General features: G+C 43.0%; 1 protein-coding gene and 1 long non-coding RNA gene across 10 annotated transcripts in view; one reads left to right on the plus strand and one right to left on the minus strand.

Annotated features, from left to right (window-relative positions):
- The window catches only part of kcnc3a (potassium voltage-gated channel, Shaw-related subfamily, member 3a), a 118098-nt gene that overhangs the window by 40863 nt on the left and 64206 nt on the right, over positions 1-13029 (minus strand). The window lies entirely within an intron of this gene.
- LOC146520872 (uncharacterized) lies at positions 1911-9151 on the plus strand. Its single transcript, XR_014873565.1, has 2 exons — positions 1911-7356; positions 8411-9151. It is a non-coding gene; the product is annotated as an uncharacterized LOC146520872 (long non-coding RNA).

Below are 13029 nucleotides of genomic sequence, written 5' to 3' on the forward strand. Positions count from 1 at the left end.
GAAAAACCAAACAAACCAAAACAAACAAACATGTCAACATGTATTTCATTGTATAGCTGTTTAAAAAAGGTTCAAAATGAAAAAATAAATATTGATTAACATACATGTTTGAAGAGCAGGAGCACATGTGGATGTGTGATTGTTAGGAAACCATATTTGTATTAAATACAAAGATAGAACATGCTGCATACATGTAACATGTATGTACTAATGTATATGACTTGTGACTAGCTGACTGGGAGGTGATGACAGAGAAGATGACCTTAGTAGTGAGACAAAAGCCATGTGAGCACAGAGGCATACTTTAAGACAATAGAGATGAAAAACACAAAGATATAAAGAACATGCAGAACAATAACAGACAGTAATCAGTAAAATAACAGAACACACAACAGTTAATGCAGCTGACAATATTTCACTGAAATAAAATCACTGGGAAGAAGTGAGGAAGCACAAAAATGAAAGGAAGCCATCAGTTTATTTACCCATTAGTTTGCATACTGGACCAAAGCTGTTCTTAGTAATGATCAATCTAATCATTGCTAATTGATTCAATATTCGTTTTAGACATTAAGACATATCTGCTAAAGCAAGGCATGCTAACGATGTCTGCTACGTATGATGGGTTTCCACAGCAAAATATTTTGACTGGTGTAAACATTGCATCGTTTTTTGTTTCGTTTTTTTCTCTTTTGCACCTTGTTTCTTTTCTATAATTTCGTTTCCTGGTTTGAACTCAAACTGAGAAAGTTTATGAGGCTGTATCGTGATGGAGAGACAGTGTCGTGGTGTTTTGAATTAAAATGCTTTTAAAATTGTTCATGAGTTCTTATTTTGAACACGTTGTGTTGTTGTGTTACTTATGGTAAAATTAAGGTTTGGTCACTTTGGTGACTCTTTCCAATGTGTTTATTTGCCAACCTACCTATTTGCAAGAATATGATGATCATCCAGTTTATTAGGTACAAATGTTGATTTCTCATTAATGTAAATATCTCATTAGCACATGGTAGCAACACCATGCATTTAGGCAAATAGACAAGTCAAACTGATCTGCTGAAGTTCAAACCAAACATCAGAACAGGGAAGAAAGGTGATTAAAGTGTCTTAAATGGGTTGATCTGACCATTCCTGCTAATGTAATGGCATCGCACAACGCAACACAACATCTCCAGGGTTTACAGAGTGTGAAAAGCTGAAATAAAAGGGCAGTTCTCTGAGCTCTCTGCTTTGTTGATGCTCAAGGTCAGAGAATTGCCAGACTGCTTTGAACTGAAAGGACGGCAGCTGGAACTTAAATAACCTCTCATCACAACTAATATATGCAGAAAAGCACCTCTGAATGCACAATAAGGCATGCTTCCAAGCAGCAAAAACAGGTGCGACTCCTTTCAGCTGAGAACCAGAAACTAAGACTACAATTTGCATGGGGTCACTGAAATTGCCAAACTTGCATTTTGTAGTTAGATTACCAAGAGTCAATCATGGAGCTTTAACCCAAATTGCTTTGCTGCACCAAGTCCCGTCGTTCCTCTGAACATCGTTTCCTTTGGTCTAGTTGGCCAACAAGAAAAAAGTGGAGGGATACAGATAAATAGTCATTCATGACGAGGGTTTGGGGGGGTCTTTGCTGCCATTTCAGAATGTCTTCCGTTCTTCCCACACATCACAACCACAGAGCCAATTGTTTTGGATTTAATGACTTTTTAAATATTAAGGATGGCAATAAATCCCAATAATGTCAGCAGGAAAGAGGCAGGGAAAAAAGGAAGGACTGTTGTAAAGGCATTAAAAGAGACTTCTGGAGGCACTTTAAGGACAAAAGCTTAGCAACACAGTTGCACATATTTTGAAATGTGTGCAACTGTGTTTCTCTTGCCAAGGATCTTAATAAGCTGCATTGTACAGAGGCTAATTTTTTCCAAAGCCCTTCGAAGTTGTTCTTATACTTACCCGAATATTGGAGCATGCATTATTTTTAGGATCCGAGTTTTGTCTGTCTTTCTTAACTGCCTGCCTGCTCATTTCTCTAGAAGCTACAAATTTGTGTCTTGGTGTTAATCACTGTCTCGTTAGGTAATGTGGCCCTTCGAAGCACGCCAGCAGTCAGTGTTTCAGCTCAGCCTGTTAGAGAGTTCGAGTGGCTCAGCAACTGTAAAACAACAACACAAACTTTTTCAAACCTGTTTGTGTAATCTATGTCCAAAGGTGTTTTCTGAGGGATCCAATAATCTGCAAACAAGTAAATTATCAAACAAGCATCTCCCACTCTAGTCTCTGCAGGCTGTGCTGTCATACTAATCTGAGCTTAGTTTCACAGGACAGGACAAGGGAAACCAACCAACCACCCGGTTGGCATCCATGTGTCACTAGCCTGGTAGAATAATGAGACAACCAGTACACAGCAGCTATTTTCACTCTGGTACTTTTCCAAGAAATTAATGTCTTTACATATTGAGTACTTTTGTGCAGAATTATGGCTTATTGTCACTGAAGACATATTTTATTGATTGTGACTACGCTGTAGAGTCTGCAAATCAAATCATAAAGTTTGGTAAAAACATAAAGCAGAACAAATGGGACTTGTGGCACCCTCCCCTTATCTGTAAGTACCAGAGTGAGAGGAGAAGGAGGAAGAAGAGGAGTAGGAGGAGGGGAAGACAACTACACACAGAATACAGGCAGACGGAGAAAAAGGGATGGATGTAAAATAGAAAAAACAGAAACAAATAGAGAAAAAGACAAACAGACAGATGATAGTGTGACACAGATCACTATGAGCCCACAAACAAGTACATGACTTTATACAACCTGGGGAAGGAGACAGTAACATCACAACAACAAAATAACAACAGCAGCATGCTTCTACCTTTCAGGCCCACTAATCACCTGTTTTGGTATCAATCAACACACTGCAGGTGTAAAAATGGAAGGTGTAGCTCTCTCACACAAAACACAATAAATAGTACACAGGACATGCGTTTACTCCCGCAGTCATGCTCTGATTCTTATGCAGCATGTTTACTATGTTAAACTGTGCTGAAATTGTGTGAGCTGCTCCTGACATGAATTTAGATTAAATGCTGTTTTTTTGAGTGTCACATGGGGAAATTTTGCACAAACACATATTGCCGTCTGTAGAGGAAGTTTTAGGCCTGCAGATTTTGATTATTTTAAGAATCAAGTGTTCTACTGATTATTCTATTAATCAGATCAAAATTAATTTATCTTATGAACAATATTAAATATTCAAAAGAAACAATGACACGCCTTCTAAAAGGATCTGCTCATTGGTTTCCATTTTAGAAATTGCATTAATTTTAACAGTTTAACTGCATACAGTATGCATACATAATGCTACAGCAATAGTGGAGCCAGGACAACTGGTCAGGGGGAGATATCACCCCCTGCCCCCACCCGACTGGGTACCAAGCCCCAAGTACAATGGAAGAAGAAGCATTGAGTGCAAAGCGAACTGACTTGAAAGACAGGATCATGGCAAAGCTGGCAACCTGGATCCTCCATAGTCGGTTACCAAGATTAGGTGAAGTGTGTGAAGGTCTACTAGAAGATGTGGATGCAGCGCTGTACCATCACTGAGACTAATCAGCTGATCTACACTATGGCAGCAGTGATCAGTGAGATGCTTGGCTACAAGTTGAAAAGCCACAAGGAGCAGTACCCTCCACGGAGAAGGAAACTACAGGCTAAGATCAAGGTAGCACGGAGGGAAGTTAGCCAACTATTGGAGTAACAGACAGGTGCACCAAAGAAGATGCCTAAAAAGTACAGCAAACTGTCCATGCAGTACTGGAGAGCATATGGGGGAAGGACGCAACCCATAATAACAGGGGTCAGAGGCCTGTGGGTCTTAGAGCAGATCAACTGCACCTCCTGGAACAGGGTCCAGTGGCCATCACAGTGGCAGATATAAAAACAAAGGGTCTCCAGTATGAAGGACAGCACCAGGCCCCGACATAATTCACATCTACTGGCTATAGAAGCTGACGGCACTTCATGGCTGCACAAATGAACCAGCTGATAGTAGATGAGACACACCCAGAATGGCTAACTGAAGGCCAGACAGTCCTGAACCCAGAGGACCTCCAGAAGTGTTCGGTACCATCCAACTAGGCAATAACCTGCCTCAGTACCACATGGAAGCTCCTGTCGGGGTACATAGCGGCTAAGATAAACAGGCACATTGGTCAATACATGAGCGGGGCACAGAAAGGGCTTGGCAGAAATACCAGAGGGACAAAACACCAGCTCCTGGTCGACAGAGCAGTCGCCCAAGACTGCAAGACCAGACTGACCACCTGTGCACCTCCTGGATTGACTACAAGAAGGCCTATGACTCAATGCCCCACACCTGAATCCTGAATGTCTGGAAATGTGCAAGATCAACAGAACCCTAAGAGCCTTCATCAGGAACTCAATGGGGATGTGGCGGACAACACTAGGGGCACAAGTCACCATCAAGTGCGGGATCTACCAAGGAGATGCTCTGTCCCCACTGCTGTTCTGCATAGGCCTGAACCCCCTCAGTGAGATCTCTTACAAGACTGGCTACGAATACCGACTACAGAACGGCGCATTCGTCAACCCATCTCCTCTATATGGATGACATCAAGCCGTATGCCAATAGTGAATGAGACATTAATTCACTGATCCACACCACCAGGATATACCGGTTTAATGTTGAAATGTCGTTCAGATTGGATAAGTGTAATTGGATGGTAACAAAGAGAGGGAAGGTAGTCAGAACTGAGGGGATCAAACTATTAGAAGGCAACATTGCAGACATCAAGGACCGTTGAAAGTACCCGGGAATCCCACAGTTAAATGGGAGGCATGAAGAGGCCGCTAGTAAAGCTGCAACCACCAAGTACCTGCAGAGGGTCAGACAGGTCCTGAAGAGTCAGTTGGATGGGAAAAACAAGATCTGGGCTCAGGTACCCTGCTGAAAAAAAAATAAGCTGGCCAAAGCAGGAGATAGAAGCCACCGATATCACCCCAAGTCCAGCACCCTGAGGCTGTATGCTAAGTGGAAGGAAGGAGGCCGGGGACTGGTGAATGTCAGAACCACTGTCCAGGATGAAACAATGAACAAGTACATCAGGAAGATGGCCACAACTCCCCATGTGTGTAGTGAATACCTCAGGCAGCAGAAACCCCCCAAAAAAGAGGAGGAAGCAGAGGAACCATCATTGAAGGACAGGCCCTTGCATGGTATGTATCACCGGCAGATAGAGGAAGGGGCTGACATCCAGATTTCCCCCTATTGGCTGTACAAATCTGGACTGAAAGACAGAGGCACTAATCATGGCAGCACAGGAACAAGCTGTGAGCACAAGCTCCATAGACTCTCAAGGTCAAAATGGGAGAAGCCCCCAAAGGTAATTGAGAATGACCGAGCTAAGATCCTGTGGGACTTCCAGATACAGACAGACAAAATAGTGGTGACTAACCAACCGGACATAGTGGTGGTAGATAAGAACAAGAAGACGGCCGTAGTAATAGAAGTAGCGGTACTGAATGACAGCAACATCAGGAAGAAGGAACACGAGAAGCTGAACTACTAAAGGCTCAGAGAAGAGGTCAAGAAGATGTGGAGAGTGAAGGTAGCGGTGGTCCCAGTGGTAATCGGAGCACTCGGTGTGGTGACTCCCAAGCTAGGCGAGTGACTCCAGCAGATCCCAGGAACAACATCGGAGATCTCTTTCTATTTTCTTTAATGCAAAAATAAATACATAATCACAAGTACAGTAACATCAAATAAAATAAGGCATACATACAAACTAAACTAAGGCACCAAATATAAAAGCCCTCTTCTTGGAAAGCTTTATTACATAACTAGGAGGCAATTAAGAGTTTTGACCGTAGGGCTACTGTATCTCTTGGATGAGGTAGAGTTTGTGTGGGGTTTTTTTGTGTATGTAATATTTTATGTTAATCTATCTAAAATAATGTTACCAAAGCTTTCAAATAAATTTATTCTTGTATATTTAATTCAATTCATTTTTTTATACAACGCCAAATCACAACAATAGATCAAGGTGTTTTAAATGCCCTTTTTTAGACTCACCCCAGCTTCAGGTATCACTATGGTAGACAGTATGACAGCTGCCGTGAGCCTTCAGCATGCTGCCTAATTCAAACATTGTGCCAGATTTTTAAGACTAAAAAGTCCCACCAGCTTTTTCCCTGTAAATGTTTGTATCGGAATTAGAGTAACAAAAATAAAGATTATGTAAGACAGTTTTTTATAACTGAGTTAATTGAGTTACTTGATGAATCCTTGCAGCCCTAGGAATTACGAAAAAACAAAAAACTTGTTGCCGGAAGACAAGTCATGTCAGGGCATGGGAAGGACCGATACTGTTGTCAGTCTGCACAACAAATAGGGATATTTAAACCTACTAGTGCTAACTTGAGGCACAGCTAGTACCAATACATCGAAGAACTCATAAGCTTGGGTCAGTAGGTGAACTATACCTGCAGGTGAATGAGCAGCAGTACTAACTTTGCTGCACGGAGCTGATGAAGTTTTAGCAGATTAGTAAAACATTGTGCCATTTGATGTTTTATTAGATGTTGTTTAATTTATGTATTTTAAAAATGTAAGAAATAATTTAATCCATAGTAACACGTCAGTTTTCTTTTCCATTTTGTCACAGGTCTCGCTTCCCTAACATCGGCATCAGTATTTACACTCTCAAATTCTCTACTGAAAGGCTGCATGCCATTTATGAGAGTCAATAAAACTTGCTCCGGTATTGTTTACCGGATAATAATCTTCTATAAGGATTGTAGTGTATGTATTTAAGTTATGCCAAAAAGTAAGGACATTTGTCTTTGGCCAATTATTTCTTTGTTGTAATTATGCTTCTTGACCATAAATGTTATATAGTTAGTAAAGCTGTTTACTTCCCCTTAGATGGTGCCACATTTGTAGGGATTTTTGGGTTGAATAACACAGCTGAATTTGTAGGTTGCATCCATGAAAAGTTTTCCAAATCTTGTGTGCTAAATCCAAACACTTTATTCTGATATTTACTCTTGTTTTGAGCTTTTCATACCCAAGGTTTGGACAATCAGGTGCCTAATTAGCAGCACCTGTGCATGGAGCCTGCTACAGTGGTCGGTTGGATTGTTTGACTGATCTGGATAGGGCCCATGCCACAAGGCAACTTCAAGCTGGTGTTCTCCAAAATCAAGTTACAACATTATCTCTAAGTGACTCCTAGAAACATCTCCAAATTAAAGAACAAATTACTTACTATAGAGAATGCCAGACACAGGAGATGAAGTGGGCTAGTCAAGAAGACAACACTACCCTGTTAGGAACAGTAGGCAGTAGGGATGGGTATCGTTTAGGTTTTATCCGATACCAGTACCAAACCGGTACTTTTGAAACGGTGCCGGTGCTTAGACGGTGCTCAAACCGGTGCTTAAAGAATGGAGAACACAAACTTTGTCCGAAAACCTCTCATGTTCAGCTGTTTTTTTTGTAAAAAGATAACAATGTTAGCCTTTTCTGCAGCTATGGGGCATATATGGTATCACTCTTGGCTGGAAGCAGTGCTTAAACAATGGAAAAAACACAAACTTTGTCCAAAAACCTCGCATGTTCAGCTGTTTACCACTTTTCCTTTGGTCATTTTAGCCTTTTTGGCCAGGGTGAAGGGAGTATCTGCCATCAAACAAGAAGACAGCTGCATGTGGCTACGACGGTGTTTGCTAGTTCACCTTACATGCATTAATTTAATAACGTGGTTAGCCTACTCAACGTAAATTACACACGAACAACATTAAGCTACTCACGCAGAGAAGAACGGCTGCTGCTGCATCATCATCCTCATCATTTCTGCTACACTGGCAGGGCTAGGGGCCAGGACTCTCCTCTTCGGGTTTTTGGGGGATGTTGCTAACTCCGGTTCCGATAACAGGCACCACACCCGCAGTAGATGTGCTCGGTGTGAGGTCTCGCAGCAAGCTATCAAATACGGTGCATTTCTCGGCTTTTAAAAAACGCTATGCGTCGCCAGGTGTTTCATCAGATTTGAGGTGTTACCTCCTTTGACAGTATCACAGTATCAGCTTAAAGCACTTGTTGCAGGCTGCTGAGTTTGCATCTTTTGCTGTGAAGTACAGCCAGACTTTGACCGCTTCGCCTTGGGCATTTTTAATCTGTAGCTCTGCTCTAAAAGAACGTACGTACCTGGGCCCGCCTACTATCCTCGGAAACGTAAAATGATTGGCTAGAATCTAAAGTGTATCACAGCTCAGGAAAAAAAAGCACCGAAATAAAGCACCAAAATGTGCGCTGCTTTTCGGTCTGGTTACTACCGTTTATGTCAGAACCGGTGCCATCATGGCACCAGATACCGGTACCCATCCCTAGTAGGCAGTCATTTACAGTGAGGGAGGCTCCTCTCCCTCACTGGTAAGAAAAGGCTCGTCATAACTGGAGGCAATATGAATGCAGAGATGAGATTCTATAACCTGGGTCATACTGCTACACTGCCAAACTCTGTTCTAATGACAACGGTCACTCCAACAGAGCAGAACAGAGCTCTTCTTCCAGAATGGAGAGAATGAAATGACCTACCTGCAGTCCTCAAACTTGTTGAACACTTGTGGGATCAGTTTGGGCATGTTGTTCATGCCAAAGTGACTAACTAGACACTTGCAATAAGAGCTGGCTGAAGAATGGGATGCCATCCCAATGAAGCGCGTGACCAATTTATTAAATGATTAAATTTTCAGCATGTCTTATTTCTTCAGTCATCAATTATCCAAACCAATAAACGACATCAAACAAGAGTGAACAGCAGAACAGGTTGTCTGCCATTGGTAGAGAAGTTACCCCCTCACGTAATCCTGCTGCTCAACTCACAGATACATTTTCCTTACACATGTGGCACCGTTTCAGGGGAAACAAACAGCTGTATATGATTTATTGCCAGGAAGCATTGTTAAAACAAGAAAGAATCAACCAAACACAAATTGTATTACTTTCTGTGCTGAGTTTATGTCTGTATGTACGCTCTGTGTACATCTCCACCATTACAGTGTCCAATCTGAAGTAAACAGCACACAAACACTGTCCCACATATAGAAATTTTTCACATCTACAAATGTGATGTTACATTCTCCGTTTGCATTTGTTCCTCTCGTTGTCAACATACATCACCAACAGTCACCAGACTTTGTATTTGGAATTGTGTTCAAGTCACAGCTAAATATGTCGTGATGAGACACTTCAACCAAGGCCTGTTAACAATTGTCCATGTGGTGGGTTTTGGCTAGTAATAATAATAATATTGGTCATAATACTACTAATGATACTAATATGTATTTCACGTGTTTAACAATTTTCATTTTTATTTATTTTCCTCGTGAAAAAACAGAAAGTGACTCTTTTGAAATTTAAAGGAACATGGGTGCTTACTCATACAGTGTTATTTAATTCTTTCTATTTTATAGCCTTTTACTAGTATCTTACTATCTCAGTTCTCAGAGAAGCTGACCTTCTGAGCTGGTGCTCCGTTATGGTATGTAAATAAAATAAAATTGAATTGAACTCACTGACTCCTTACAACCCTCAACAACTGTAGCAAGATCTTGGTTCGCATCACCAGCAATAAGTTGGACTCAACTTCTGCTCATAACTTTTATGGATAGAATTTGCAGGTGTAACCACGTAACGGAGGGTCTCCACTTTGGTGGCCTTGGGATTACATCTCAGCTCTTTGCTTTCTCTTGGTCTCATCAACCTTTAACAGGTTGACTGACAGATGGATTGGTGTCACATCAGCCTGTGTGATGAAGAGGGAGGTGAGTGTAAAAGTGATTTTCTTTGTGGCACTTCTGCCGGTTGTGCACCTCTTGGTTTTTGTAACCTGGGACTTTGTGCCATGGCTGCTGCAGCTGGGCTGAAGACATGAATTCCAAGGACCTCAACAACTATAGGCTGGTGGCTCTGACATCCCACCTAATGAAGACCCTGGAGCGGCTGGTCCTGGCACAGCTTTGGCACCTGGTGAGCTCATCACTGGACCCACTTCAGTTTGCCTAGCAGCCTGGTATTGGAGCGGATGATGGAGACCGCTGGGAGTACTGTGAGAATCATGTTCTTTGATTTCTCCAGTGCCTTTAACAGCATTATTCCCACAGTCCTGAAGGACGAGCTGGAGAACTCAGGAATAGACCATCACCTCACTACCTGGATACTGGACTACCTCACCAACCGACCACAGTATGTGAGAACTCAGGGCTGTGTGTCGGACAGGGTCGTCTGCAGTACGGGGGCCCCACAGGGAACGGTTCTGGCTCCGTTCCTCTTCACCATCTACACTGCAGACTTCTCCCACAACTCCACCCAGTGCTTCCTGCAGAAGTTCTCTGATGACTCTGCAATAGTCGGCCTCATCACTGATGGGGACGACAAGGAGTACAGAGGACTGACCCAAGACTTTGTCGACTGGTGCCAGCTGAATTACCTCCAGATCAACACCAGTAAAACCAAGGAGCTGGTGGTAGACTTCCACAGGCACAAGCATCCTCCACTGCAACCACTGAACATCCAAGGTATGGACATTGAGGCTGTGGACAGCTACAGGTACCTTGGTGTTCATCTGAACAACAAACTGGACTGGACTCATAATTCAGACGCCCTCTACAGGAAAGGGCAGAGCTGGCTGTACCTGCTGCAGAGACTCAGGTCTTCAGGAGTGGAGGGCCCACTCCTGAAGACCTTCTATGACTCTGTGGTGGCCTCTGCTATCTTTTATGGTGTGGTCTGCTGGGGCGGCAGCATCTCTGCCGGGGACAGGAAGACACTGAACAGGCCGATCCGAAGGGCCAGCTCTGTTCTAGGATGCCCTCTGGATCCAGTGCAGGTGGTGAGTGACAGGAGAATGGTGGCTAAGCTGTCATCCCTGTTGGACAACATCTCCCACCCCATGCAGGAGACTCTGACAGCACTGAGCAGCTCCTTCAGTGGCTGCAGCACCCACGGTGTGGGACGGAGAGATTTCACAGGTCTTTCCTTCCAACTGCTGTCAGACTCCACAACAAAAACTTCACAACTCACCAAACACACAAATCCATATATATGCAATACCAAAAACACTAAGTGCAATTTGTTTTCTGACAACATTGTATTTTATTCTGTTGTATATAGTATCTTTTTCTTATTATCCTATCCTATACACAAATGTACGATTGTGACGGTTTGTACCGCCATTTTAATTATATTCCACTACAGAAGCTCAGAGACATGCAGATACAGTGGCTTGCAAAAGTATTCGGCCCCCTTGAACTTTCCCACATTTTGTCACATTACAGCCACAAACATGAATCAATGTTATTGGAATTCCACGTGAAAGACCAACACAAAGTGGTGAACACGTGAGAAGTGGAACGAAAATCAGACATGATTCCAAACATTTTTTACAAATAAATAACTGCAAAGTGGGGTGTGCGTAATTATTCAGCCCCCTTTGGTCTGAGTGCAGTCAGTTGCCCATAGACGTTGCCTGATGAGTGCTAATGACTAAATAGAGTGCACCTGTGTGTAATCTAATGTCAGTACAAATACAGCTGCTCTGTGATGCCTCAGAGGTTGTCTAAGAGAATATTGGGAGCAACAACACCATGAAGTCCAAAGAACACAGCAGACAGGTCAGGGATAAAGTTATTGAGAAATTTAAAGCAGGCTTAGGCTACACAAAGATTTCCCAAGCCTTGAACATCCCACGGAGCACTGTTCAAGCCATCATTCAGAAATGGAAGGAGTATGGCACAACTGTAAACCTACCAAGACAAGACCGTCCACCTAAACTCACAGGCCGAACAAGGAGAGCGCTGATCAGAAATGCAGCCAAGAGGCCCATGGTGACTCTGGACGAGCTGCAGAGATCTACAGCTCAGGTGGGGAATCTGTCCATAGGACAACTATTAGTCGTGCACTGCACAAAGTTGGCCTTTATGGAAGAGTGGCAAGAAGAAAGCCATTGTTAACAGAAAACCATAAGAAGTCCCGTTTGCAGTTTGCCACAAGCCATGTGGGGGACACAGCAAACATGTGGAAGAAGGTGCTCTGGTCAGATGAGACCAAAATGGAGCTTTTTGGCCAAAATGCAAAACTCTATGTGTGGAAAACTAACACTGCACATCACTCTGAACACACCATCCCCACTGTCAGATATGGTGGTGGCAGCATCATGCTCTGGGGGCGCTTCTCTTCAGCAGGGACAGGGAAGCTGGTCAGAGTTGATGGGAAGATGGATGGAGCCAAATACAGGACAATCTTGGAAGAAAACCTCTTGGAGTCTGCAAAAGACTTGAGACTGGGGCGGAGGTTCACCTTCCAGCAGGACAACGACCCTAAACATAAAGCCAGGGCAACAATGGTTTAAAACAAAACATATCCATGTGTTAGAACGGCCCAGTCAAAGTCCAGATCTGAATCCAATCGAGAATCTGTGGCAAGATCTGAAAACTGCTGTTCACAAACACTGTCCATCTAATCTGACTGAGCTGGAGCTGTTTTGCAAAGAAGAATGGGCAAAGATTTCAGTCTGTTGGGTACTGGATCCTGGAGTTATGGGTTGCATCCTTCTCCCTTATGCTCCTCCAGTATTGCTCCTCCAGCCTGGGGGGGGGGGGGGCTGCTGTTCTCGTATTGTTCCCCAGCCAATGAGAGCACACGTCGGACGCTTCAGTAATCACAACTGCTGTGGTGTAGGTCAGCTGGTTGGTTTCAGTGATAGTCTGAATAATTACGCACACCCCACTTTGCAGTTATGTATTTGTAAAAAAAGTTTTGAATCATTTCTGATTTTCGTTCCACTTCTCACGTGTTCACCACTTTGTGTTGGTCTTTCACGTGGAATTCCAATAAAACTGATTCATGTTTGTGGCTGTAATGTGACAAAATGTGGAAAAGTTCAAGGGGGCCGAATACTTTTGCAAGCCACTGTATTCAGAGGGAGAAGTTAGAACAATTTATTAACTGCA

Source organism: Neolamprologus multifasciatus, chromosome 4 (assembly GCF_963576455.1).
Source record: "Neolamprologus multifasciatus chromosome 4, fNeoMul1.2, whole genome shotgun sequence".
Classification (NCBI taxonomy): Eukaryota; Metazoa; Chordata; class Actinopteri; order Cichliformes; family Cichlidae; genus Neolamprologus; species Neolamprologus multifasciatus.